The 26,764-nt window shown below is 41.5% G+C and overlaps 1 protein-coding gene and 1 long non-coding RNA gene across 8 annotated transcripts in view; one reads left to right on the top strand and one right to left on the bottom strand.

Moving 5' to 3' along the window:
• LOC132396564 (zinc finger protein 131-like) overlaps positions 1 to 5,350 on the bottom strand; it is a 125,613-nt gene extending 120,263 nt beyond the window's left edge. For 3 of the 7 annotated variants that reach the window (XM_059974221.1, XM_059974219.1, XM_059974220.1), the window contains exon 1: positions 5,253 to 5,347. The gene's annotated coding sequence lies outside the window, so the exon portion shown is untranslated. Of the gene's footprint in view, positions 1 to 5,001; positions 5,121 to 5,210 lie in introns of those variants that run through there. The other 4 variants (XM_059974218.1, XM_059974214.1, XM_059974215.1 and 1 more) reach the window with 4 other exon arrangements.
• A 115-nt stretch (positions 5,351 to 5,465) lies between these two features.
• On the top strand, positions 5,466 to 25,729 carry LOC132396565 (uncharacterized). The gene is made up of 3 exons (XR_009513023.1): positions 5,466 to 5,839; positions 17,561 to 17,674; positions 24,294 to 25,729. It is a non-coding gene; the product is annotated as an uncharacterized LOC132396565 (long non-coding RNA).
• Positions 25,730 to 26,764: the final 1,035 nt, after the last annotated feature.

The raw sequence follows: 26,764 nt of genomic DNA, 5'->3' as shown, positions 1-26,764 counted from the left end.
GTTAGTAAATACTTTTTTAAAATCATTTATAAACTTCTCAGGATTGTCTTAAGATATGTCTCCTAAACAGAAGCAGAACAAAACTACTACTTTGAAGACAACACAAGTTGGAAAAGAATCAAGGCCGGCAGCCATGAAAGAGCCTCGGGCTCAAGTGCATTTTACCTCCAGTGATACAGAACAGGAAACTGCGGCAACATCAAACGTTTCCAAAGAAAAAGAGCAAAAGGGCATGCGTGAAGGAAAGGGCATGCGCAAACACGAGCAACCCAAACTATAAATCCCAGCTCTGATCAGAACTGAAAGTGAAAGTGAATATGAGGTAGAATCAGATTCTCTGGATAAATCAGACGAAGATGAAGAGACAAACAAAGAAGAGCAACAGGAAGAGGTTGGAGGTGATATTGGAGACAAAAAAATCTTTGGTGCAAATAATACATGAATTAAAAGCATTAAAGGTAATTAAAAAGATATTAAAAATATGAAGATTATGTTTGATAAAATGATGAAAAGACAGGACAAAATGGATAGGAAAATTAAAAACTTGGAAGAAATAACGGGAGACACCATTAATAGAGTGAATAAAATGGAAGATAATATTTCTGCCTGGACATCAGAAAGAAAACGGTTGTTGGAAAAAGTGGATGTACTTGAAAATTTTAAGACGAAATAATATTAAGATTGTTGGACTTAAAGAAGGTATAGAGGGAGAGGATCCAATAAATTTTTTTTAAAAATGGATTCTGGAAATGGAAGAAGGAACCCTGTTAATTGAAATTGAAAGGGCTTATAGAGCCTTAAGATCAAGACCTCAAGTTGATCAAAACCCACAATCAATCTTGATAAAATGCTTAAGGTATCAAGATAAAGAAAAGATCTTGAAGGCAGCTGCCCAACGTGCCAGAAAGAGAAACGGGCCATTGATGATAGAAGGGAAAACAGTTCTTTTCTATCCTGATATAAGTTATGACCTTTTGAAGAGAAAGAAGGAATTTAACCCAGCGAAAAAAGTTTTATGGGAAAAGGGTTATAAATTTATATTGTGCCACCCGGCAACCCTGATAATTTTTTTGGATGACGGAAAAAGAAGATCTTTTACTGATTATTGGGTTGCGGAAGAATTTGCACAAGAACTCCCAAATATTCGCTAACCACAGCCAAAGATTTAAAAGTGAAACGGATTAAAGATGAAGACAGGGGCAGTGAATGGAATTGATGGATGTTTAAGGACAGAAGAATATTTAAATATATTCTTAATTATATGACACAGGGGGAGAAAGGTAAAAATTTGAGAAATATTAATCGAGAATAGTGATATTATTTTTTCTTCTCTTATACATACTTTTTTATGTTACAGGGGAGCTGGGGGAACTTCGGATCGATTGCTACGGGATTCACGTGTGTAATCATGGCGATTGCCATGACCCGCACAACGGAGGGGGGTAATGTGTTTTTTCTTTATTCACAACATTAGTAGGGGGGTATTTTGTTATTTTTTTTTATAATCTATTTTTCTTTAATCTTTCTTTCTTTGCCTGGACAATCGGGGGGGAGACACAGCAACACAGAGAATTTTTAAAAGATTCCCCAAGGTACTACAAAAGTTGAAAAGTTAGGTATTACTATAGACTGGAGTAACCCTGTTAAAAATAATGACTAATTTACTGAATTTTTAAAGTTTTAATGTTAATGGGCTTAATGGACCGGTGAAAAGTAAAAGAATTTTAACATACATTAAGAAAATGAAAATAGATATAGCTTTTAGCTTCATTCCATTTGAAAAAATTACTTATAATTTAAAAGATAAATATGAAATATTTCTGAAAATTTGGCGCCCTTATTTACAAAAGATAGGATTAAATATATAGAGCAAACACGAGGAAATCTGCAGATGCAGGAAATTCAAACAACAACACACACAAAATGCTGGTAGAACACAGCAGGCCAGGCAGCATCTATAGGGAGAAGCGCTGCCGACGTTTCGGGCCAAGACCCTTCGTCAGGACAAATATATTATCGTTATACAAATATCAAATATCGTCAGGATTAAATATATAGGTGCTCTGAAGATAAAATTATTGGTTATTTGAGGAAAGAAATAAATATATATACTAAAGCTATTATGAACTCCATGGAGCATGTGGGGATCTTCCGATATCCAGGCATTCTTCCTTTCTTTCTTTTTTTTTCTCTTTCTACAGGGATATGTTAGGGGGGAGCGGTTAAAGGGAGGGGGAAGGATTGATAATTTTTTTTCCTTCTGTAACCATTTGAAAATTCAATTTAAAAAAATGTATTTTAAAAAAATGAACAAAAAATGACAAGATAAAAACATTGAGCAAGTGGCAGTTCCGAGTGTGAAAACGCCTTGTTAATGAGAAGTTAGAAGAATTACTGGACTGGTTCAAGCTGACAGGAAGTTAACAGTAACTCAAATAAATACGTGTTACAACAGTGCTGTGCAGAAGAGCATCTCTGAACACACAGCACACCGAACCTTGAAACGGATGGGCTAAAGCAACAGAAGACCATGAACATACACTCAGTGGCCATTTTGTTAGTTCAGGAGGTACGCCAGTTGTTCTCCAGTATGATGAGATGGACTCTTGACCTCACAATCTACCTCATTACAGCCTTGCACCGTATCTTCTGCCTGCACTGCACATTCTCTATATCTGTAACACTTTGTTCTGTTATTGCTTTACCTTGTTCCACCTCAATGCACTGACGTGGTGAGATGATCTGTAAGGATGGTACGTAAAACAAAGTTTTATCACTGTACCTCAATACAAACATCAATAATAAACCAGCTTTCCAGAGTAACAAACACACAAAGTCCTGGAGAAACTCAACAGGTCCATGGGGAGGAATAAGTAGTCGACGTTTCGGGCCGAGATCCTGATAAAGGGTCTTAATCCAAAACGATGACTGTTTACAGCTGACCTGCTGAGTTCCACCAGGACTTTGTGTGTCTTACCCTGGATTCCCGGAATCTCCTGTTTAAAAAAGCAAATTATGAATTGTGCCCCAAGCCACCAATGATGATCAGACCTTCCCAACAATCAACATCCAATAGGAAAAGACCTTGCACCACTTACAATCGCTCATCAAACAATCCAAACCCACCAATTGCAGCCTGATGTCTCTCAACAGACAGTCTAAACCCACCAATGACAACCCATTTTCTCCCATCAAACATTCCAAACCCAATGACAGCCCACTGTCTCCAATCCACCAATGACAGCCCGTTATCTCCCATCAAACAGTCCAAACCCACCAATAACAGCGTGTTGTCTCCAATCAGTCTAAACCTACCAATGACAGTCCATTGTCTCCCATCAAACTGTCTAAACCCATAATGATAGCTCCATTGTCTCTAAAGAGTCCAAATCCACCAATGAGCCCACTGTCTCCAATCAAAGAGTCTAAACCCACCAATGGCGGCCCGTTGTTTCTAAATAGTCCAAACCACCAATAACAGCCCGCTGTCTCCCATCAAATAGTCTAAACCCTCCAATGGTCCCCATCCCACCAATGACAGCCCGCTATCTCCCATCAGTCTAAACCCTCCAATGGTCCCCATCCCACCAATGACAGCCCGCTGTCTCCCATGAAATACTCTAATCCTATCAATGACTGTCTGTTATCTCCCAACAAACAGCCCTTTTGTAGAGGGCATGTCCAGGGTGCTGGGCATCCTTAATGATGTATGCTGTCTTTTTGAGGCATTGCCTTTTGAAGATGTCCTTGACGCTGGGGAGGTGAGTGCCTACGATAGGGTTGGTTGAGTTTGCAACTCTCTCTGCTTTTCCCGTTCATAGAACACTACAGCACAGTACAGGCCCTTCTGCCCTCCATGTTGTGCCGACCCATATAATCCTTCAAAAAGTACTAAACCCACACTACCCCATAACTCTCCATTTTTCTTTCATCCACATGCCTGTCCAAGACGCTCTTAAATACCCCTAATGTTTTAGCCTCCACTATCATCCCTGGTAAGTCATTCCAGGCACTCACAACCCTCTGTGTAAAAAATTTACCCCTGATGTCTCCCCTAAACTTCCTTCCCTTAATTTTGTACATATGCCCTCCGGTGTTTGCTATGCCTCCTCACACCTGACAGTGATGCAGCCAGTTAAAATGTTCCCCATGGTACATCTGCAGAAATTTATGAGTGTCTTGGTGATACACTTTCTGTTGTGCCTTCTTTGTAATTGCATCAACATGCTGGGCCCCTGGATAGATCTTCAGAGATGCTGACAGCCAGGAATTTGAAACTGCTCACCCTTTCCACTTCTGATCCCTCAATGGGGGTTGTGTTCTCTCCACTTCCAGTTCCTGAAGTTCTCAATCAGTTTCTTGGTCTTACTGATGTCAAATGCAAAGTCAATGGTGGGTAGAAACCTAACCCTATCAGGGAGGAGGTACAGGAGCTGGACGACACACACTCAGGAACAGCTTCTTCCCCTCTGTCATCATTTTTCTGAATGGACAATAAACCCACGAACAGTTCCTCAATACTTCCCCTTCCTTTTTACACTATTTATGCAATTTAATTTTTTATATTTTATGGTCTTAATTTTATGTATACTTATTGTAACTTATAGTTTTATACTATGTATTGTAATGTACTGATTGCTACAAAACAACCAATTTCACGTTTGCTGGTAATTAAACCTGATTCTGATATCCCCGCGGTCTCCCATAAAACAGCCCCAAACCCACCAATGACTCTCCGTAGTTTCCCATACAACAGCCCCAACCCACCAATGACTGTCCGCTGACTCCCATCAAACACCACAAACCCATCAATGACTGCCCATTGACTCCCTCCAGAACCACCAATGACAACCCGCTGCTTCCCATCAATCAACACAAAAGCCACCAATAAAAGATGGGTCAAGTGGGTGGTGCCACCTTAATCTACCGCATCAGTACCGGAAGGCCTACTTTTGGGCTTTCAACTCGAGAAGAAAAATCGGACAATTAGCAGTAGTGTACCAAAGACAGCTTTGCCATCGCTGGCGACGGTCCCGGGTATTCACCCAGTCCTGAGGCTGAGAGAGATGCGAAGGGAAAGAGCCGGCGGCACTTCCCGCCCTCGCGGCGGTGACAGTCGACTGCCATTACGTCATCACATCGCGCATTTCTCACCTTCCCCCCCCCCCTCCCCTGCCGCCCTTCTCTCCCGTCCGGCCGCTGCCACTGACCGTCGCACCGGCGGCCAGCCGGGACCAGAACCGGGACCTGACCTGTGCCGGGCAGAGCCGCACCGCTCCCTCCGCGCCGCTCCGTGACTCGGACGAGGCCTCACTCTCCCGGCAGCCCGTGCGGCAACTGACCTTTCACCCTGACAACCGGCAGTGCAGAGGGGGTGGGGAGAAGGGGACGCGGGCGGTTGCCAGAGTAACCGGGCCCAGGTGCGGCGACAGCAGGGGAGAGGGATGGATCCACGGCAAGGTGAAAGTTTACAATAATGGGCAGCAAAGGCAGAGGGAGCGGGAGATATGTTGGAATATAGGACCAGAAATAGAAACAATAGTGTGTGGTGGAGAGACACACCAATGCCCCTGAAAGGAAAAGTCCATCTCGGGTAAAGCCCTCCTCACATATCTACACGAAAAGTTGTCTCTGGAAAACAGCCTCCACCATCTCCGGGACCCCCACCACCCAGGCCATGCTATCTTCTCACTGCTGCCATCAGGAAGGAGGTACAGGAGCCTCATCACCAGATTCAGGAACAGTTATTAACCCTCAACCATCAGGCTCCTGAACCATAGGATAACTTCACTCACCCCATTATTGAACTGTTCCCACAACCTACCAACTCGCTTTCAAGGTCTCTTCATATTTATTTGTTATTATTTCTTTATTTTTGTATTTGTACAATTTGTTGTCTTTTGTACACTGGTTGAATGCCCAAGTTGGTGTGGTCTTTCATTGATTCTGTTATGGTTATTATAGATTTATTGAGTGTCCCTGCAAGGACATGAATCTCACAATTATATATAGTGACACATATGTACTTTGGCAAGGATGCTGCATAACTTCCTCCCTGATCGGAGTGGGACAAACAGTCTGTGAACATAGTGCGTGTGAACCCTCATGATGTTATTGGCCCTTTGCCGGCATCTTTATATATGTCCACAAGAGATTCTGCAGGTGCTGGAAATCCAGCTAACATACCCAGCAGGTTAGAGAGCATCTATATGGAAAGGAATAAACAGTTGATGTTTCAGCCCGAGACACTTCATCAGGACTGGAGATCAGAATTAAGTTATTTGGCCCATCGAGTCTGCTCCGCCATTCAGTCATGGCTAATTTCCTTCACATTCTTTTTTTAGAATCCTTTTATTGATACATAATCTTATACAGCTATAAAATGATACAAAACTTCAAGTTGATATATATACAATTAATAAAGCTGAAGAAAAAAACTTAACAAAAAAGGATAAGATATGATAATGAAAAAAAATTATAAAGAAAAGAAGGAAAAGAGAGCCCCAACTTACTGAAAAAAAGAAAAAAAACACCATTAGGAATCAACTCCCAGAGCAATACGACTTACCGTCATCTATTTAAAAAAGAATCATTAACCGCCAATTCATGTTTATATAAAATAAAATTGGAAGGAAACCATACAAAATAATACAAATTAAATGACAATATTTGGCAAAAGAGCCCCATCTTCTCTCAAAATCAAATCGAGGATCGAAAGTTTTCCTTCAGATTTTTTCCAAACTAAGACATAACATTACTTGAGAAAACCATTAAATTAATGTAGGGACAGAGGTATCTTTCCATTTTAATAAAATAGTCCTTCTTGCCAACAATGTAACAAATGCAATTACAAGTTACTCTGAAGATGAGATACCCTGAATATGATGCAGAACTATTCCAAATAGAACAGTTAGTCTGTTAGGTTGTAAATTAATTTTCAGAGCTTTAGAAATTGTAGAAAATAAAGATTTCCAAAAAGATTTTAATGAGGGACATGACCAGAATATATGAGACAAAGTGGCTACTTCAGTTTTACACCTATCGTAGTAATTGTCTATATTAGGGAATATTTTAGATAGTCTCTCCTTTGTTAAATAATAATGGTGAACAATTTTAAATTGAATTAAAGTGATTGGCACATATCGAAGAAGAAGACCATTTTCAGAACTTGCAACCAATCTTCGTTAACAAAGGTCATATTAAGTTCTCTCTCCCAATCTTGTTCAATCTTAAGTGAGAGGTTATCTTTTTGTAGTAAAAATAAATTCCACCAATAGAACCTTTTACTAAAGGATTCATATTCAAAATCATATCCAACAAATCAGATTCTTGCATATATGGAAATTTAGATAAGTATTTTTGTAAAAAATGTCTAAACTGAAAATACTGCAAAAAGCATGTATGAGAGGGAGAATATTTGCTAATTAACTCTTCAAAAGTCATCAATCGACCATCACAAAATAAATTTGCAAAAAAACAGATCCCCTTATTTCTCCATAATAGAAAAATTGCATCAGTTATTGAAGGTATAAATAAAAAAATTCGATATAGAAAGCGAAACAATTTAAATTGTTTAAAATTTTAAAAATTGCGAAACTCAAACCAAATCCGTAAGGACTGTTTATTAACAGGGTAAAGATTTAAATTTGGAATTTTAGAGAGTTTTAAAGGTAATGGAGCTCCTAATAATGAGGTTAAATGGTTTGATAGCTTTTAATTCCAAATTAATCCAAGCTGGTTTTTGGCTCTTATTGAGCCAATATAGCCAAAAACATAATAGTCGAATATTAACAGCCCAATAATACAATCTTAAATTAGGAAGTGCAAGTCCACTATCTTTTTTAGATTTTTGTAAATGATACTTATTAATTCTTGGTCTTTTATTGTTCCAAATAAAGGATGAAATAATACAATCAATTTGATCAAAAAAATTTTAGTTAAAAAGATAGGTATATTTTGAAAAATATATAAAAATCTAGGTAAAATCATCATTTTCATGGCATGGATATGACCTATTAAAGAAAGTGTAAGTGGGTTCCATCTGAAAAATAATTGTTTCATAAAGTCCATTAAAGGAACTACAGTAGCTTTATAAAGATCTTTATATTTTTAGTAATTATAATACCTAAATATTTAAAAGAATTAACAATTCTAAATAGGATATCATTATATATGAAAACAGGAGCATTTAATGGAAACAATTCACTTTTATTTAAGTTTATATCCTGAAAATTTTCCAAAATCATTTAGTATTTCCAGAAGATTAGGAATAGATTCTTCAGGGTTCGAAATATAAACCAAACAATCATCTGCATAAAGAGGAATCATATAAATTTATATATAGAATTATATAAATCCCATTTATAGAGATACTATGAATATTTTTTGGCTTCACAGAGTGTTATGGACAAAGGCTCCAGTACAAGATTAAATAATAAAGGGCTTAATGGACATCCCTGTCTAGTACCTCGTGAAAGTGAAAAAAAAGAGGATCTAAGATTATTCGTAATAACAGTAGCAGTAGGATTCTTACAGATCATTTGAAACCATCTATTGGAATTATTACCAAAACCAAATTTTACTAATACCTTAAACAGATATGTCCACTCAACTCTATCAAATGCCTTTTCTGCGTCGAGAAATAACACATTGGGGTTTCTTATATAATGGTGAATATATAATGTTCATCAGTCTCCGAACATTGGAGAAAGAGTAACGGCCTTTAATAAAGCCTGTTTGATTCATAGAAATAATTTTAGTTAAAGTGTTTTCCAAACAGTTAGCCATTATCTTAGAGAGAATTTTTGTGTTCACATTTAATAACAAAATAGGTCTATATGATGCACGTTCAGTAGGATCTTTATCTTTCTTAAGGATTACGGAAACAGAAGTTTCATAAAAAGAAGAAAGTAAATTACCCTTCACAAAAGATTCATGAAATATTTCCAAAAGATATGGAAAAAGTAATTTTTTCAAATTTTTTGTAAAATCCTAATAGCCATCAAGTCCAGGAGCTTTACCTGATTGCATTGACAACATAGCTTTCTGAATTTCATGCTCATTAATTGGAGCATCAAGCATCTGTTCATCTTCGACAGTAATTTGAGGAAATTTAATCTTATGTATTCATTTTGGAGGAACCTGCAGGAAATTGAGATTTATAAAGATCAGAATAAAAATCCTGAAAAATATTATTAATGTCTTCATGGTTACTTACTAAATCCCCATTATCTTTATGGATCTTTACAATTTGTCTTTTAGCTCTGGCTGCCCTTAACTGGGAAGCTGAGAGCTTAATATCTTTATCCCCAAAAATATAAAACTGACTTTTCAATTTAAGCAAATATCCTTCAATAGGATAAGTTAATAATAAATTATATTGTGATTGTAATTCCACTCTTCTTTTAAACAAATCAATATTTGGAGAGGTTGCATTGATGTTATCTAAATCTTTAATCTGTTTAGAAATTTTATCTAATTCCATTCTTATCTGTTTCTTCAGCTTAATAATCTGACCATGTAAATAAGCTTTTAATGTATCCCAAATCACTAACTTTGAAACGTTTCCTGTATTATTAAAGAGAAAAAACTTGTTTATCTGAGTATCAATAAACTCAACAAATTCTGAACCTTGTAACAAATGTTCTGGGAAGCACCAAAGTGGTCTTGTAGAAGCAACAACTTCCAGTTCAAATATTAGGTTTAAAGGAGCGTGATCAGAGATAACAATTGAATCATATTCACATTTCTGAACATTAAATAGAAGTCGAGGGTCAACTATTCCTTCACATTCAAACCCATTCTCCTGCCTTCTCCCCAGAACCCCTGACGCCCTTGCTAATCAAAAACTTATGAGCCTCCACTTTAAATATTGTGTGCAGTTCAGTTCATCAGACCAGCGGGTTATTGTCTTATGGATAAGTATTTATGTGCACAGGTATAACGAGAAACTGATTCGCAGCAGCATCACGGAGTGTGGGGTCAGTGCTGGACCCACAATTGTTCACAATATACATTAACAACCTGGAGAAGGAGAATGAGTGTAGTGTATCTAAGTTTGCTGATAATACTAAATTGAGTAGGAAAGCAAATTCTGCAGAGGGATATAGATAGATTAAGTGAGTGGGCAAGGGTCTGGCAGATGGAATACAATATTGGTAAATGTGAGGTCATCCACTTTGGAAAGAAAAGTGTAACAGCAGATTATTTAAATGGTAACAAAAAATGGAGCTTGCTGCTGTGCGGTGGGACTTGGGAGTATTTGTGCATGAATCACAAAAGGTTGGTTTGCAGGTGCAGCATGCTTTCAAGAAGGTAGATAAAATGTTGGCCTTCATTGCCAAAGGAATTGAACCTAAGAGCAGGGAGGTCATGCTGCAACTATACAGGGTACTGGTGAGGCTGCACCTGGAGTACTGTGTGCAGTTCTGGTCTCCTTACTGGAGGAAAGATATACTGGCTTTGGAGGTGGTACAGAGCAGGATCACCAGGTTGATTCCAGAGATGAGGGGCTTCGACTATGAGGAGAGATTGAGTCGCCTGGAACTGTACTCGCTGGAATTTAGAAGAATTAGAATCAAGTTTATTGTCAGCGGCAGGCATCGTAAAATTTGTTAACTTAGCAGCAGCAGTTCAATACGATACATAATACAGAAGGTAAATAAATAAATCAATTAATGACAGTATACGTATATCGAATAGATTGAAAATCGTCCAAAAATAAAAATTATATATATTAAAGAAGTGAGGTAGTGTCCAGGGGTTCAATGTCCATTTAAGAATCAGATGGCAGAGGGGAAGAAGCTGTTCCTGAATCACTGAGTGTGTGCCTTCAGGCTTCTGTACTCCTACCTGATGGTAACAGTGAGAAAAGGACATGCCCTGGGTGCTGGACTTCCTTAATAGTGGATGCTGCCTTTTTGAGACACCACTCCCTGAAGATGTCCTGGGTACTTTGTAGGCTAGTACCCAAGATGGAGCTGTCTAAATTTATGACCCTCTGCCGCCTCTTTCGGTCCTGCTCAGTAGCACCCCGCCCCTCACAATACCAGACAGTGATGCAGCCTGTCAGAATGCTCTCCACAGTACATCTATAGAAGTTTCTGAGTGTTTTTGTTGACATGCCAAATCCCTTCAAACTCTTAACGAAGTATAGTCATTGTCTTGCTTTCTTTATAACTGCATCGATATGGTGGGACCAGGTTAGGTCCTCAGAAGTTTTGACACCCAGGAACTTGAAACTGCTCACTCTCTCCACTTCTGATCCCTCTATGAGGATTGGTATGTGTTCCTTCGTCTTACCCTTCATGAAGTCCACAATCAGCTCTTTCATCTTACTGATGTTGAGTGCCAGGTTGTTGCTGTGACACCACTCCACTAGTTAGCATATCTCACTCCTGTACACCCTCTTGTCACCACCTAAGATTCTACCAAAAATGGTTGTATCGTCAGCAAATTTATAGATGGTATTGGAGCTATGCCTAGCCACACAGTCATGGGTATCTAGAGAGTAGAGTAGTGGGAAAGCACACATCCCTGAGGTGCACCAGTGTTGATCGTAAGCAAGGAGGAGATGTTATCACCAAGCCACACACATTGCGGTCTTCTGGTTAGGAAGTCAAGGATCCAATTGCAGATGGAGGTACAGAAGCCCAGATTCTGTAACTTCTCAATCAGTATTGTGGGAATGATGGTGTTAAATACTGAGCTATAGTCGATGAACAGCATTCTGACATAGGTGTTTGTGTTGTCCAGGTGGTCTAAAGCCGTGTGGAGAGCCACTGAGATTGTGTCTGCCATAGACCTATCGTGGCAAATGGCAAATTGCAGTGGATCCAGGTCCTTGCTGAGGCAGGAGTTCAGTCTAGTCATGACCAACCTCTCAAAACATTTCATCACTGTAGATGTGAGTGCTACTGGACAATTGTCATTAGGGCAGCTCACAATATTCTTCTTAGGCACTGGTATAATTCTTGCCTTTTTGGATTGGGGAGCATGCCTTATGAGAATAGGTTGCGTGAACTTGGCTTTTTTCCTTTAGAGTGACAGAGGATGAGAGGTGACCTGATAGAGGTGTATAAAATGATGAGAGGCATTGATCGTATGGATAGTCAGAGGCTTTTTCCCAGGGCTGAAATGGCTAGAGTGAGATGGCACAGTTTTAAGGTGCTTGGAAGTAGGCCTTCTTTGGTTGTCCATCGAAATCCAATGACAATGACCACTTCTTTAACGGTGAGATCTTTAATGACTATACAGTCCTATCCTGGACCCACAAGCTCTATTGCAGATGGGACATGTATATGTGGTAGTGGTGGCAACAATGGCTGCATTTCTCTGGGCTCTCTTCTGCTGTCTTCTGGTTGTTCTTTCCATCTCCAGAATATGAACTCCGTCCCTACACAGCTGATAAGTGTTACGGTCAGTAACAACATCCTCCAGGTCCTCAGGTCTGATCTTGCAATTCCTTAAATCATTCTTCACCTGATCCTTATAGCGCTTCTTCGGCCCTCCAGCTGAGCGTCGACCATGATGTAGCTGCTGGTATAACACCCTATGGGATAGCTGACATGGGGGCATCCTTATCATGTGCCCCAGACACTGCAGCTGACTCTGGGTGATCATGGCCTCAATACTTCTGCAGTTGGTCTTTACAAATATTTCAGTGTGAGGCACCCGCTTACAACAGGTAATTCCCAGGATGCGCTGAAGGCAGCTTATGTGGAAGCACTCCAAGGACTTGATGTGACGGCTGTAGGTTACTCAAGCTTCACAGCTATAAAGGAGGGTAGTGACAGAGACCGCTTGGTATACAGCGACCTTTGTGGAGGGACGAAGGCTCCTGTTCTGAAAGACTCTACGCCGAAGTCTCCCAAAGGCAGCTGATGCCTGTTTAATGCAGCTCTGGAAGTCATTGCCAATGCCACTATCCTCAGAGAGAATGCTCCCCAGATATTTGAAAAATGGCACTACTGACAGCTTTTCATCACCAACACTGAAAGTAGGTAGGGTGGATGGGACACTGATACTCCATTGGCAAACCACTTCTGTCTTGGTGGTATTGATAGTCAGCCCCATCCTGCTGTATGCTCTCACCACCACAGTAAGGATAGCCTGAAGATCCTCTAGAGTATGGGCCACAAGAGTACAGTCATCTGCATACTGCAGCTCCAGGACCCGCTGTCTACATAGTTTGGTGGTTGCGTGGAGCCTCCTGATGTCAAAGAGTTTGCCGTCTAATCTAGAGGTTGCCGTCTAATCTGACATCCACCGCCACACCACTGCTGTCTTCAATCTCGTGGTGAAGAAGCTTGGTAACACATGAGGAAGATATTAAAGAACTAGCTCTAGCACGCACCCCTGCCTCACCCCTGTGCGTACAAGGAAGGGCTTGGACTCTTGTCCTCCTATGGTCACCCGGGCAGTCATCCAATCGTGGAACTGGAAGAAGGATGTTAATAAATTTATTGGGACAGCCAAACCTGAGGAGAACATCCCATAAGAGCTCACTTTGCACAGCGTCGAATGCTTTAGAGAGGTCAACAAAGGCCATAAACAGGTTCTTGATGTTGCTCCCGGCACTTTTCCTGAAGCTGCCGGGCTGTGAAAATCATGTCGATCTTGCTCCTGTTCTTCCTAAATGCACACTCCGATTCAGGCAGCATTGACTCGGTGATGTTGCTGATGAGCCTCTGAAGAATCACCTTAGCCAAGACCTTTCCAGTAACAGAAAGGAGGGATATGCCCCTACTATTGCCGCAGATGGCCTTGTCATGCTTGTTCTTATAAACAACAATAATGTTTGCATTTCTCCATTGCTGTGGGATGTTCTCATCCGTCCAAGCCTTGTTGATGTACTGCTAGAGGGTGCACATATACATGTACCCTCTGGAGATGTCAGGGGTAAGTTTATTGCGCAAAGAGTGGTGAGTGCGTGGAATGGGCTGCCAGTGACTGCGGTGGAGACGGAAATGATAGGGTCTTTTAAGAGACTCCTGGATAGGCACGTGGTGCTCAGAAAAATAGAGGGCTATGGATAAGCCAAGTAACTTCTGAGGTAAAGACAGGTTCGGCACAGCTTTGTGGGCCAAAGGGCCTGTATTGTGCTGTAGGTTTTCTATGTTTCTATCACTGGCATATGGCCTGAAATTTGTTGTTTTGCAGCAGCAGTACATTGTGATACATAAAAACTGTAAAGTACAGTTTAAAGAAGTTTATTGTTTTTTTAAAAAGAAGTTAAGTAGTGCAAAAAGAGGGAAAAAATTGTGAGGTAGTGTTCATGGGTTCAATATCTATTCAGAAATTGGATAGCAGAGGGGAAAAAACTGTTCCTGAATTGCTAATTGGGCTCCTGTCTCTCCTTCCTGATGGTAGCAATGAGAAATAGACATGTCCTGGGTGATGGGGGTCCTTAATGATGGATGCTGCCTTTTTGAGGCATCGCTTCTTGTAGGTGTCCTGAATGCTAATGAGACTAGTGCCAATGATGGAGCTGACTGATGCTGTCCAGAAGAAACTACAGTCTAATCAAGGACAGGGAAAGCAGCCAACCCCAGTTCTCTTTGTTTTCCCCCATTCTGTGGACTCTGAACTGATCCTTGCTCTGGGATAATTAATCAGAGCAATTGAATGTGGACACAGGAAGTTTCAGGTAATTCCATTCTCAGAGGAGTAGCTACTTATTATGTAAAATACCAGACCTACCAAAGAATCCATCTGTAATCTCGTTAGACTCTGTCTGAGTTGCCTAGTTTAATGGGTTTGGACCAGACGGAGTTGAAAGACTCAAATACACAAGTCTGGAGTGGGCAGGACAGGGAAACAATGTTGGTTGTAGCCCTGTACAATGAGCAGAAAGAAGGTGACCCAGGTAGGTCAGATGACCTTGAGTCAAAGGAATGGAGATCCACCAGTTCAATTGATGAGGAACAGTATAAGGATCAGGAGCCCCAAATAAGCAGGGGCGATAACTCTCCAGCAGGCAGAGACCAACCATGACGGAGAAGGAGGATCCCACGGACACGTGGAGATCAAGACCACGAGGAACACCTGGCCAGCATAGACTCCTTTCCTGGTAACACCGTTTCTCTCCATTGACTGTGCATGGAGGGTCAGGGATTCTAGTGGAGTGCACACAGGTAGTTAGTTTGTGAGCACACTTGCTTTATAGTTGAAATAATGAAAGTTATTTGTAGATAAATGCAGATTCTCTGTACCTCACTGATCATTATTACGAGTGATTCTTGTAACTCTGAGTTGACAACTCTCTACAGCTGTTTCTGTTCCTGTGCAGTCAGTGGCTCCTCCAGACCAAACAGTGATGCAACCAGTTAGAATGCTCTTCGCGATACATCTGTAGAAATTTGCCAGTGTCTTTGGTGACATACCAAATTTCCTCAAACTCCTAATGAAATATAGCTGCTACATGTAATCAAATATTTTCAAGAAAGAACTGCAAATGTCCATTATAATGTAAACTGATTAGAATGGTCATACATTATGGGGGGACTACTGCACAGGACCAAAAGAAGCTGCAGAAGTTTGTAAATTTACTCAGCTCCATCTTGGGCACTGGTCTACAAAGTACCCAAGACATCTTTAGGGAGCGGTGTCTCAGAAAGGCAGCGTCCATTATTAAGGACCTCCAGCACCCAGGGCATGTCCTTTTCTCACTGTTACCGTCAGGTAGGAGGTACAGAAGACTGCAGGCACACACTCAGCGATTCAGGAACAACTTCTTCCCCTCTGCCATCCGATTCCTAAATGGACATTGAACCTATCTCACTTTTTTTTATATAATTGTGTTTTTTTGCACGACTTTTAGTCTATTCAATATGCATATACTGTAATTGATGTATTCATTTATTATTATTTTTCTTCTATATTATGTATTGCATTAAACTGCTGCTGTTCAGTTAACAAATTTCATTACTCCTGCCAGTGATAATAAACCTGATTCTGATTATGTTTCTGCCAGCTGGTTCATGAACTGAATGGTTGAAGGGAAGTAGTTGTACCTGAACCTCATGGTGTAGTTTTTTAGCTTCTCCCTAATGATAGCAATGAGAAGAGAGCATATACCAGACAGTGATATTCCTTAGTGCTGGATGCCTCCTTCCTGAGGAAATGTCCTCGATGTCGAGCAGGATTCTGTAATAGAGCTGGCAAGTCTACAATCCTCTGCAGCCTCATGCGCTCCTGTGCATTGAAGCCTGCATACCAGTCTGAATTGTGAGGAAAGTCAAAGTCGAGTTTGTCATATGTACAAGTACTTGTATGCATAGGTACAATCACAAGCGTATTTACAGCTACATCACTTTGTCTCATTTTATTTAGAGAGACAGTATAGAACAGGCCCCTCTGGCCCAATGAGCAGCACCGTCCAGCACCCCACCTACTTAACCCTGGCCAAATCACAGGTTAATTTACTAACTGGGAGGAAACTGAGAGCATCCAGAGGAAACCCACACACATACAAGTGAAGAAAGTACAAACTTTTTACCTGAGGACTCCGGAACAGAACTCCAAACTCCGGCGCTCCAAGTTGCACTAGCATCATGCCAACTGCTACACTACCATGGCGCCCAATTGCAGCAGTAATTTTTTATTGTAGGTTATCCTCAATGGCCACTTTACTAGGTGCCTGCTATACCTAGTAAAGTGGCCACTGGGTATATTTATGTTCCTGGTCTTATGCTGCAATTGCCCATTCACTCCAGGGTTCAACCTATTGTGCATTCAGAGATGCTGTTCTGCACACCACTGTTGTAACGCATGGTTTTGTGAATTACTGTAACCTTCCTGTCAACTCGAACCAATCTGGCCACTCTCCTCTGACTTCCTTCATTACAAATAATTTTCGCCCACAGAACTGCCACTTACTGCATTTTATTTTTGTTTCTCATACCATTCTCTGTAAACTTTAGACATTGTTGTGCTTGAAAATCCCAGGAGATCAGCAGATTCTGAGATACCCAAACCATCTGGCTCAAATAATGGTCATATTCACCTAATTCACATTTCTTCCCCATTCCGACATTTGGTCTAAATAACAAATGAACCTCTTAACCCATGTCTACATGCTTTTATGCATTGAGTCGCTGACATGTGATTGGCTGATTAGATATTTGCATTAATAAGCTGGTGTAGGGGTGTACCTAATACAGTGGCCACTGAGTGTATAGTAATTTGTTATTCCTGTACTGAACTGCCACAAAACAACATATGTTAGTGATAATAAAACTGATTCTGATTCACAGGGACAGAGCATCATATGAGCAGCATTCACAAGAAAAACATAAATTATATAGAAATCTTACAAGAAAGAATAGAATTAGAACCAAAGCAGTCCATTTTTGTGCAGAGCAATTTTACTGTTGCTCTACTAATTATACATAAATTATCCACAATTTTACAAGAAAACACAATTATAACAAAGAAAAATTAACACCATTTTTATGTAAAGTGGTCAGAGACTCGCTGTACGAAGTAATAATTAGGGTTGTGCTGGTTGGTTCAACAACTGAAGGGTTGAAGGGAATTAGTAATCACACGCTTACTTCAGTTCTTTGCAGGAATGGGACTGACAGTTAATCGATATACCGAGGACACGGCCTAGAAGATTAACTCGCCTTTGGAGTTTCAGGATTTCGTGGCTCTGGAGGCAGGCGGACTCAAGGTTGGTGCCTCTGCAAGAAATTGGGGTGTTGTGGGAGACCAAAGATCTATGGCTATGTGCCCAGAGACCCAAGTTCTTTAGGCACAGAGCTCGGAAAAAGCGACGCAACGGACTTTTAACATCATAAATCAGCGAGTTGTTTGTTATGTCTCCCCTTTCACTGTGAAACGTGGACATCTCTTTTTCCCTTACTAGGGAGAGAGAGAGCCTGTGGTGTGTCGAATTACCAGGTGAACGAATAGTCTGGGATGCGGCAAGTCTGTATCTTTATTCATGCTTGAGTGCTCAGTGGGGGGGCGCCGATGCTTTTTTGCCAGTGGGCGAGGAGGGATTGCTGCTTTGCTGCTGCTTACTTGCAGGAGGGGGGAGCTGGGGGGGACTTTGGGGTTCTAACATTTAACTGTCGTTCATTCTTTGGGGGCACTCCTCTGTTTTCATGGATGGTTGCAAAGAAAAAGAATTTCAGGATGTATATTGTATATATTTCTCTGACATTAAATTTACCTTTCAACCTGGTGGCGTGGGTCTTCAGGATTCAGTCCCTCCTGTCCGTGGGAGCTGTGAGAAGATGGTGTGGCCGGGTGGTGGTGTGGGACTTCAGGATTCAGTCCCTCCTGTCCGTGGGAGCTGTGAGAAGATGGTGTGGCCGGGTGGTGGTGTGGGACTTCAGGATTCAGTCCCTCCTGTCCGTGGGAGCTGTGAGAAGATGGTGTGGCCGGGTGATGGTGTGGGACTTCAGGATTCAGTCCCTCCTGTCCGTGGGAGCTGTGAGAAGATGGTGTGGCCGGGTGATGGTGTGGGACTTCAGGATTCAGTCCCTCCTGTCCGTGGGAGCTGTGAGAAGATGGTGTGGCCGGGTGATGGTGTGGGACTTCAGGATTCAGTCCCTCCTGTCCGTGGGAGCTGTGAGAAGATGGCCGAGTGGTGGTGCGTGACTTCAGGATTCAGTCCCTCCTGTCCGTGGGAGCTGTGAGAAGATGGTGTGGGACTTCAGGATTCAGTCCCTCCTGTCCGTGGGAGCTGTGAGAAGATGGCCTGGCTGGGTAGTGGGGATCTTTGATGATTGATGTAGACTTCTTGAGGGAGCACCTCCTGTAGGTATTACCTGTGGTTTTAATCAGCTTCAGGGGCATAGGCAAAGAGGATGGTCACAGTATTTTAATAAGGAAATTGGAATCCAAACCTAGATAGCATAGGTTTAATGTGAGAGAGGAAAGATTTAAAGGGGATCAGAGGAGCAAGTGTCTTATACAGAGTTTAGTTGGTATTTGTCCCGCTTGGTGGCGCAATAATATCAGCACCATGTCAGAATCCATGAGGAAGGGCATCATCATCCTCATCTACAAGCAGAAGGGGGAGAGGGAGGACTTTAGAAATTGGAGGCCCATTTCACTCCTGAATGTGGATTACAAGATCCTGTCCAAGGCTATCGCCAACAGGGTCAAGTCTGCTCTGGAACAGGTGATTCACCCGGACCAAACCTGTGCTATACCAAGCAGGAAGATCTCAGACCTAGTCTCCATTTTGCAGCTACGTATATTAAGCTAAAGCAAAAATCCCACCCAAAATAGTCATAATAAAAGGCACAAACAAAATTTAAATATTACTGTTATGTCTAACAGTAATAAAAACATAATCAGTAATGGCCAACTTTAAATCAGCCGAAGTATCTTAACCACATATTCAAAAAAGAATAAATCCAAGCAAATAATATTACAAACAATACAGGCCCTTCAGCCCACAAAGTTGTGCCGAACATGTCCTTATCTGAGAAATTAGCTAAGGTTACCCATAGCCTATTTTTCTGAGCTCCATGTACCTGTCCAGGAGTCTCTTAAAAGACCCTATCGTATCCGCCTCCACCACCATCACTGGCACTCACCACTCTGCGTAACAAACTTGCCCCTGATATCTCCCCCGTACCTACTTCCAAGCACCTTAAATCTGTTCCCTCTCGTGTTAGCCATTTCAGCCCTGGGAAAAAGCCTCCGACTATCCATACAGTCAATGCCTCTCATCATCTTGTACACCTCTATCAGGTCACCTCTCATCCTTCATCACTCCAAGGAAAAAAGGTCGAGTTCTCTCGACCTATTCTCATAAGGCATGCTTCCTAATCCAGGCAACATCCTTGTAAATCTCCTCTGCACCCTTTCTATCGTTTCCACATCCTTTCTATAGTGAGATGACCAGAACTGAGCACAGTACTCTAAGTGGGGTCTGACCAGGGTCCTATATAGGTGAAACAGTACCTTTCGGTTCCTAAAGTCAATCCCACGATTGATGAAGGCCAATGTACCATATGCTTTCTTAAATACAGAACCAACCTGCACAGCAGCTTTGAGATATTGAATACTGCCATCATCTGACATGTAACTGATCTCCCCAGCACACTTCAAATCATAGCTGAGGAGTTCAATCAGGCTTGTTTGAAGAAATCTCTGCCCGATTATCATCAGCATATAATCTGCAGCACCAGGAACCAACACACTAAACCGCTGCTGTACTATGATTAGGAATCCATACCATTCCATACCTGGACTGCATTTCGGGATATCTGAACATTTGATTGGCCTCCTACCTGCATACAGGCAGAGGCTGCAGAGATAAGGACAGCAAAGAGGTGGTCGCGTGAGGCAGATCTTATTAAAACAGTTGTGGATTAGTGTATCCCCACAAAGTGGAATGCTCTGCCCCAGAAGGCAGTGGAGGCCAAGTCTCTGGATGCATTCAAGAGAGAGTTAGATAGAGCTCTTATAGATAGCGGGGTCAAGGGACATGGGGAGAGGGCAGGAATGAGGTACTGACTGTGTATGATCAGCCATGATGACAGAATGGCGGTGCTGGCTAGAAGGGCCGAATGGCCTACTCCTCTCTATAAAGTCACGGGATCTTTCCCAATCAGAAGGGCCGAATGGCCTACTCCTGTCTATAAAGTCAATCGGGATCCTTCCCAATCAGAAGGCCAAATGGCCTACTACTGTCTATAAAGTCACTTGGGACTTTAAAAGTCGTTTTGCTTCGATCCCTGACGTCGAACTTCTCCCAAGAAGAATTTACAAAACGAAACGAAACGGCTTAAAGGCACTGACCTTTCCTTTATCACATTGTCCTCAATCTTTTCTGCTATCCTGCAGAGATTAACACAAGAACAGTCAACAAATTCCTTCCCAATAAGGATTAAACAAGGTCGAACCCGTTTCACTGTCGAAAATCGATTCTCCTCGATCTTTAACTCCCAAACTCCGATCTTCACTCTCCACTGATTCTCAACTAGCAATGTTGTAAAGAAACTGCTGGCAATGACCTTTTAAACTTTAGGCATTAGATAAAAACTTAATCCTTCAACTAAACTGCGTCATCACATTAAATCACACAGTGGCATGAAGTCAACATGGCAAATCCCGCCACGAACTGCCACTCCTCACAGGGAGGGGTCCCCCTTTAATACCCTGTAAAGAAAAACCTGTCACCTGATCTCCACTGGCGGGAAAATGACATCACTCCACCATCACAAGACCATTACCTCAAGTCCAGTATAGCTTCAACCCCAGTCACGTGACAAGGGTACCACTGTCACGTGTCACAAGTACGTAACACTGATATATGGGGCCCAAAAGTGTTGACAATATGCCAAGTCTGGCATGACTAGTGTTTAATAAAGCCTCAGTGTTATCTCATTGCTTTTCTATTCTATTCTTGAAATAAATGCCAACATTTACCACAGACTCAACCTGTAAATTAACCTTCTGGGAGTCTTGCACAAGGACTCCCAAGTCCCTCTGCACCTCTGATGTTTGAATCTTCTTCCCATTTAGATAATAGTCTGCATTATTGTTCCTTATTCCAAAAAGCATTTTCACCCATTTCCCAAAACTATTCCATCTGCCACTTTTTGTCCATTCTTCCAATTTGTGTAAGTCCTGCTGCAATCGCATTGCTTCCTCAGCTCTTCCTGCCACTCCACCTGTCTTTATATCATCTGCAATCTTTGCCACAAAACCATCAATTCCATTATCTAAACCACTGGCAAACAATGTGAAAATTAGCGGTCCCTGAGGAGGACCACTAGTCACCAACAGCCAACCAGAAAAGGGCCCTTTTATTCCCACTTACTGCCTGTCAACTACTCTGCTGTCCATGCCAGTGTCTTTCTTGTAGGATTTTATCTTGTTAAGCAGCCTCGTGTGGCACCTTATCAAACGCCTTCTGAAAATCCAAGTAAATGGTATCCAGTGCCTTTCCTTTGTCCACCCTGTTTATTATTTCCTCAAAGAACTGGAACAGATTTGTCAGGCAAGATCTCCCTTTACAAAAACCATGCTGGCTTTGACTTATTTTAACATCAGTTTTCAAGTACCTAGAAATCTCATCCTTAATAATAGACTCCAACACTTTCCCAACCACTGTGGTTAGGCTAACTGGCCGATGATTTCCTTTCTTTTGTATTCCTCCCTTCTGAGAGTGGAGTGACATCTGCCAGTCTTCCAGTCCTCTGGGACCAAGCCAGAATCAAGTGAAAGATCTTGACCTATGCATCCGTTATCTCTTCAGCAACCTCTCTCAGGACTCTGGGATGTAGTCCATCTGGTCCAGCTGACTTATCCACCTTAAGACCCTTGAGTTTGCCAGTCAGTTGAGATTGGCAACAACATCCTCTCCATGGTCTCTATCAGCACAGGTGAACCACAAGGCTGTGTGCTCAGCCCCTGCTCTACTTGCTTCACACTATGACTGTGCTTCAACACCATTTTCAAGTTTTCTGGTGACACCAGCGTCATGGACCAAATCGAAGGTGGTGACGAATTAGCATTTCAGTTGGAGATTGAAAATATGGCTGAGTAGTGCCACAGCAACAACTTCTTACTTAATGTCAGCAAGGTAAAAGAGTTAGTTACTGCCTGTTACGTTGCTGGCATTTAGGGCAGCAATGAAGGTCCTCTATCTCTGTCTACCCTTGACTATCTTCTCTGCTGTGCCCCAGGTGTGGTTCAGAGTACTCATTTCTACCTCTACGGTACAGTGCTAAGTTATCTTTGGTTTCCCACATTTCGTACATTCCAAAAGACGTTTTTGGTCTTGATCTTGTCAGTTCATCGTGCCAGTGACTTCCTCTCGGTTTTCTCTACTGTCACTCATGCAAATCCTGGGTGTAGACTCAGGAATATAGGATTTTTCATTGCTGTTTTCATAACAATTTTTTTGACCAGTCAGGGTTGTTAGCCCTGAGCTGAACCCCAAACCTCGAGGACTAGGATGTGGTCTTCTTGGAGGAAGGTGAAAGAACTGATTATTAACAGAGGTTGATGAGCCAGGTTCCAATGGAGTACTGGTAGTGCTCTGAAAACCTGTGCTAACCAACTGGCAGGTGTTCTCAAAGACATCTTAAATCTTTCATTGCTATGGTTGGAAGTTCCTATCTGCTTCAAAAGAGCAACAATCATAACAGTGCCCAAGAAGAGCAGGGTGAGCTGCCCTAACGACTATCATCCAGTAACACTTATATCTATGGTGATGAAATGCCCTGAGAGGTTGGTTATAGTTATAATTAACTCCTGCCTCAGCAAGGCCCTGGACCCACTGCAATTTGCCTGTCACTACAATAGGTCTACAGCCACTGTAATCTCATTGGCTCTCCACGTGGCCTTGGATCACCTGGACAATAGTAATACTTACGTCAAGCTGCTGCTTATTGATTACAGCTCAACATTTAACACAATAATTCCTACAGTTCTTATCAAAAAGTTCCAAATCCTGGGCCTCTGTACCTCCCTCTGCAACTAGATCCTTGACTTACCTCACTGACAATTGACACTGGTACATCTCGAGGATTGCCCAGCTCTCTCTACACCCATGAACTGTATGGCTCACCACAGCTCAAATGCCACTTATGAGTTTGCTGCCAACACAACTATTATTGGCATAATTTCAGGTGGTGATGAGAAGGTGTATAGGAACGAGATAGGTTAGTGGCGGTTCAGCTGGTTGAGTGGTGTCACAGCAGCAACCTTGCACTCAACGTCAGTAAGACCAAAGCATTGATAGTGGATTTCAGGAAAGGTAAGACAAGGGAACATGCAGTAATCTGCAATCAAGGAATCAGAAGTGGAAAGGGTGAGCAATTTCAACATCTCTAAGGACAGTGGCTAAAAGTCCTTAGCAGTTTAAGATTTGGTATGTCACCAAAGGCACTCAAATCTCTACTGATGTATTGTGGAGAGCATTCTGACTAACTGCTTCACTGTCTGGTATGGAGGGACCACTGCACAGGACCACAATAAGCTGCTGAAAGATGTAAACTCCATCATGGGCACAAGGCTCCCAAGCATCCAGGACACCTTCAAGGCGTGATCCATCATTAAGGACCCCCATCACCCAGCACTGCCTTTTACCTCACTATTGTTAATATACAATAGTTTTGTTTTTTGCATCTTTAAAAAAATCTATTCAATATATGTAATTGATTTGTTTATTTATCATTATGTTTTATTTTATTTTTCTTTCTCCCTCTGCTAGATTATGTATTGCATTGAACTGTAATACTAAGTTAACAAATTTCACAACACATGCCGGTGATAATAAACCCAATTCTGATTCTGATTCTCATTGCTACCATCAGGGAGGAGGTACAGAAGCTTGAAGACACACACTCAACGATTCAGGAACAGGCTCTTCTTCCCCTCCACCATCAGATTTCTGAATGGACATTGAACCCATGAACACTACCTCACTGTTTTTTTATTCTCTTTTTGCACTGTTTATTTAACTTTTTAAGTATACATATACTTCTTGCAGTTTTTTATTGCATTGTACATAACAACAAATTTCATGATATATGCCAGTGATATTAAACCTGATTCTGATTCGAAGACTCTTAATCTCATGTTCTTGGTATTTATTTATTGCTTGCTTGTTTATTTGTTTGTTTTTATTTATTCACACAGTTAGTGTCTTCTGTTCTCTGGTTGAATGCTCAGGTTGGTGCTGTCTTCCATTGATTCTATTATGGATTTATTGAGAATGCCCACAATAAAATTAATCCCATGGTTGTTTATGGTGAATATATGTACATTGGTAATAAATTTACTTTGAACTTTGAACTTGAGTCACTGAGGATGCTCAACAGCTGTGGCAGGGCTTGCATGCTGTCACCTTTTCAAAGTGAAACCAAGCAACATAGATGACAAGGCTTCGTTCCCGGATGAGTTCAATACCTTCTATGCCAGGCATGGACAAACTACGGCCCGGGGGCCATATGCGGCCCGTTAAGCTTTTTAATCCGGCCCGCAGAACTTGATGAAATTATATTAATAAACCTTGTTAACGTTTTTTCCCCACAATTCTGGCGTTTTCCCAATAGATGACACACTCTATATACATTGACCTTTGTTGAGGTGCAGCATATTACTCTACATTTGCGCTTTACTCTTTGTTCGGCTCACCCTATTTGTGTGAACAGGCATTCAGCGTCATGAACATCAACAAAGCCAGCCACAGATCCAAGTTAACTGACCAACACCTCAGATCCATCCTGAGAATCGCCACAACAAAACTAAATCCAGACTTTGATGCGCTGGCTAAAAAGGGAGACCAACAACACTGTTCCCACTGAAATTAAAAATAAGTTTCTTCGTTGTGTTATGTAAAAAATGCATTTGAAAATATTTTTTTCAATAAGCCTTACATGTTACATGTCATTTCTGTTAAGTGATAGACATGAGTAGTGTGCAGGTGCACGTACGTTCTCAAAATAAAAAATGCGCTCCAGATCAAATAACGTGCTCCGCATACTGGCGCGCTGTCACTGTTCTGTCCTTGTGCTGGTCGTTGTTGAGTTTTGGCACAGGGGACAATTGAATAAGAAGGAGCAGGACAAGTAGACCTGCATCTCCTACCGTTTTTGAAATAAAGACAGTCAGGAGGAGAGTGATGATGATAATATCTTGAAGGATAACAGAATTTTCAGTGCTTTAAAATAATAACTGTTACTATTAAAAAAAGCTGTATTTTATTCATTTGATTTTCAGTGTTTTAAAAGTCATTTCAATAAATAGCTAAATACCATGGGACTTCAAAGACAGATATTTTGTTGTAATGCATTTGTTCATTTTCAATTGAAATTAAAGCACATGTTTTCTACATATCCCATGATATTTTATTTTCTCTTATGAGGTGTATTACCAAAACACTCCGTCCATCTGCTCCTGGTCCGGCCCCCCCTGTCAAATTTTAGAACCCTTTGTGGCCCACAAGTCAAAAAGTTTGCCACCCCTGTTCTATGCTCACTTTGAGCGTCAAAACATGGAAGAACCATCACAAACTCTGACAGCCCTGATGATATCTTGATTTCAGTCCTGAGGCTGACGTGAGAGCAGTCTTCAGGAGGATCAATTTACGGAAAGCATCGGGCCAGACAGGGTACCTGGCCAAGTACTAAAGATACGGCTAGAGTGGTCACTGATATCCTTAACATCTCGCTTTAGCAGTTCGAGGTACCTACCTGCTTCAAACAGGCTTCAATCACACCCGTGCCTCTATATATATATGTTTACTGTAATTGATAGATTTTATTATTATATATAAAACAATGTGCCGGCTGGTAGAGTAATGGCATCAGCGCTGGACTTTGGAGCAAAAGCTCCTGAGTTCAAATCCGGCTGGCTCCAAAAACCTGGAGAGGGATGGGCTCCGCCAGGTTTCAGATGCCCAAGATACGCCCAATGAGCAATCACCAAAAAGATCGGTGCAAATAGCTTATCATGACGGCACCCTGACAACTCCACACACAGGCGCACACACACACACACACACACACATACAAATAATGTACCGCTACCACAAAACAAATTTCACAACATATGCCAATGAAACCTAATTCTAATTCTGATTCCTGATTCTGAAACCTAATTCCCATCCAGCAGAAGATACAAAACTTTGAATGTATGTATCACCATGTTTAAGGACAGTTCTACCCCGCTGCTATAAGACTGTTGAGCAATCCCCTGGTACAATAACATGAACATTTGACCTCACAATTTACCTTCTTGTGAACTTGCTCCTTATTGTCAGCCTGCACTGCAATTTCTATAA

Source organism: Hypanus sabinus, chromosome 7 (assembly GCF_030144855.1).
Source record: "Hypanus sabinus isolate sHypSab1 chromosome 7, sHypSab1.hap1, whole genome shotgun sequence".
In the NCBI taxonomy this organism is placed as follows: domain Eukaryota; kingdom Metazoa; phylum Chordata; class Chondrichthyes; order Myliobatiformes; family Dasyatidae; genus Hypanus; species Hypanus sabinus.
The sequence above is the reverse complement of the archived record's forward strand: the minus strand, read 5'-3'. Positions and strand labels throughout refer to the sequence as shown.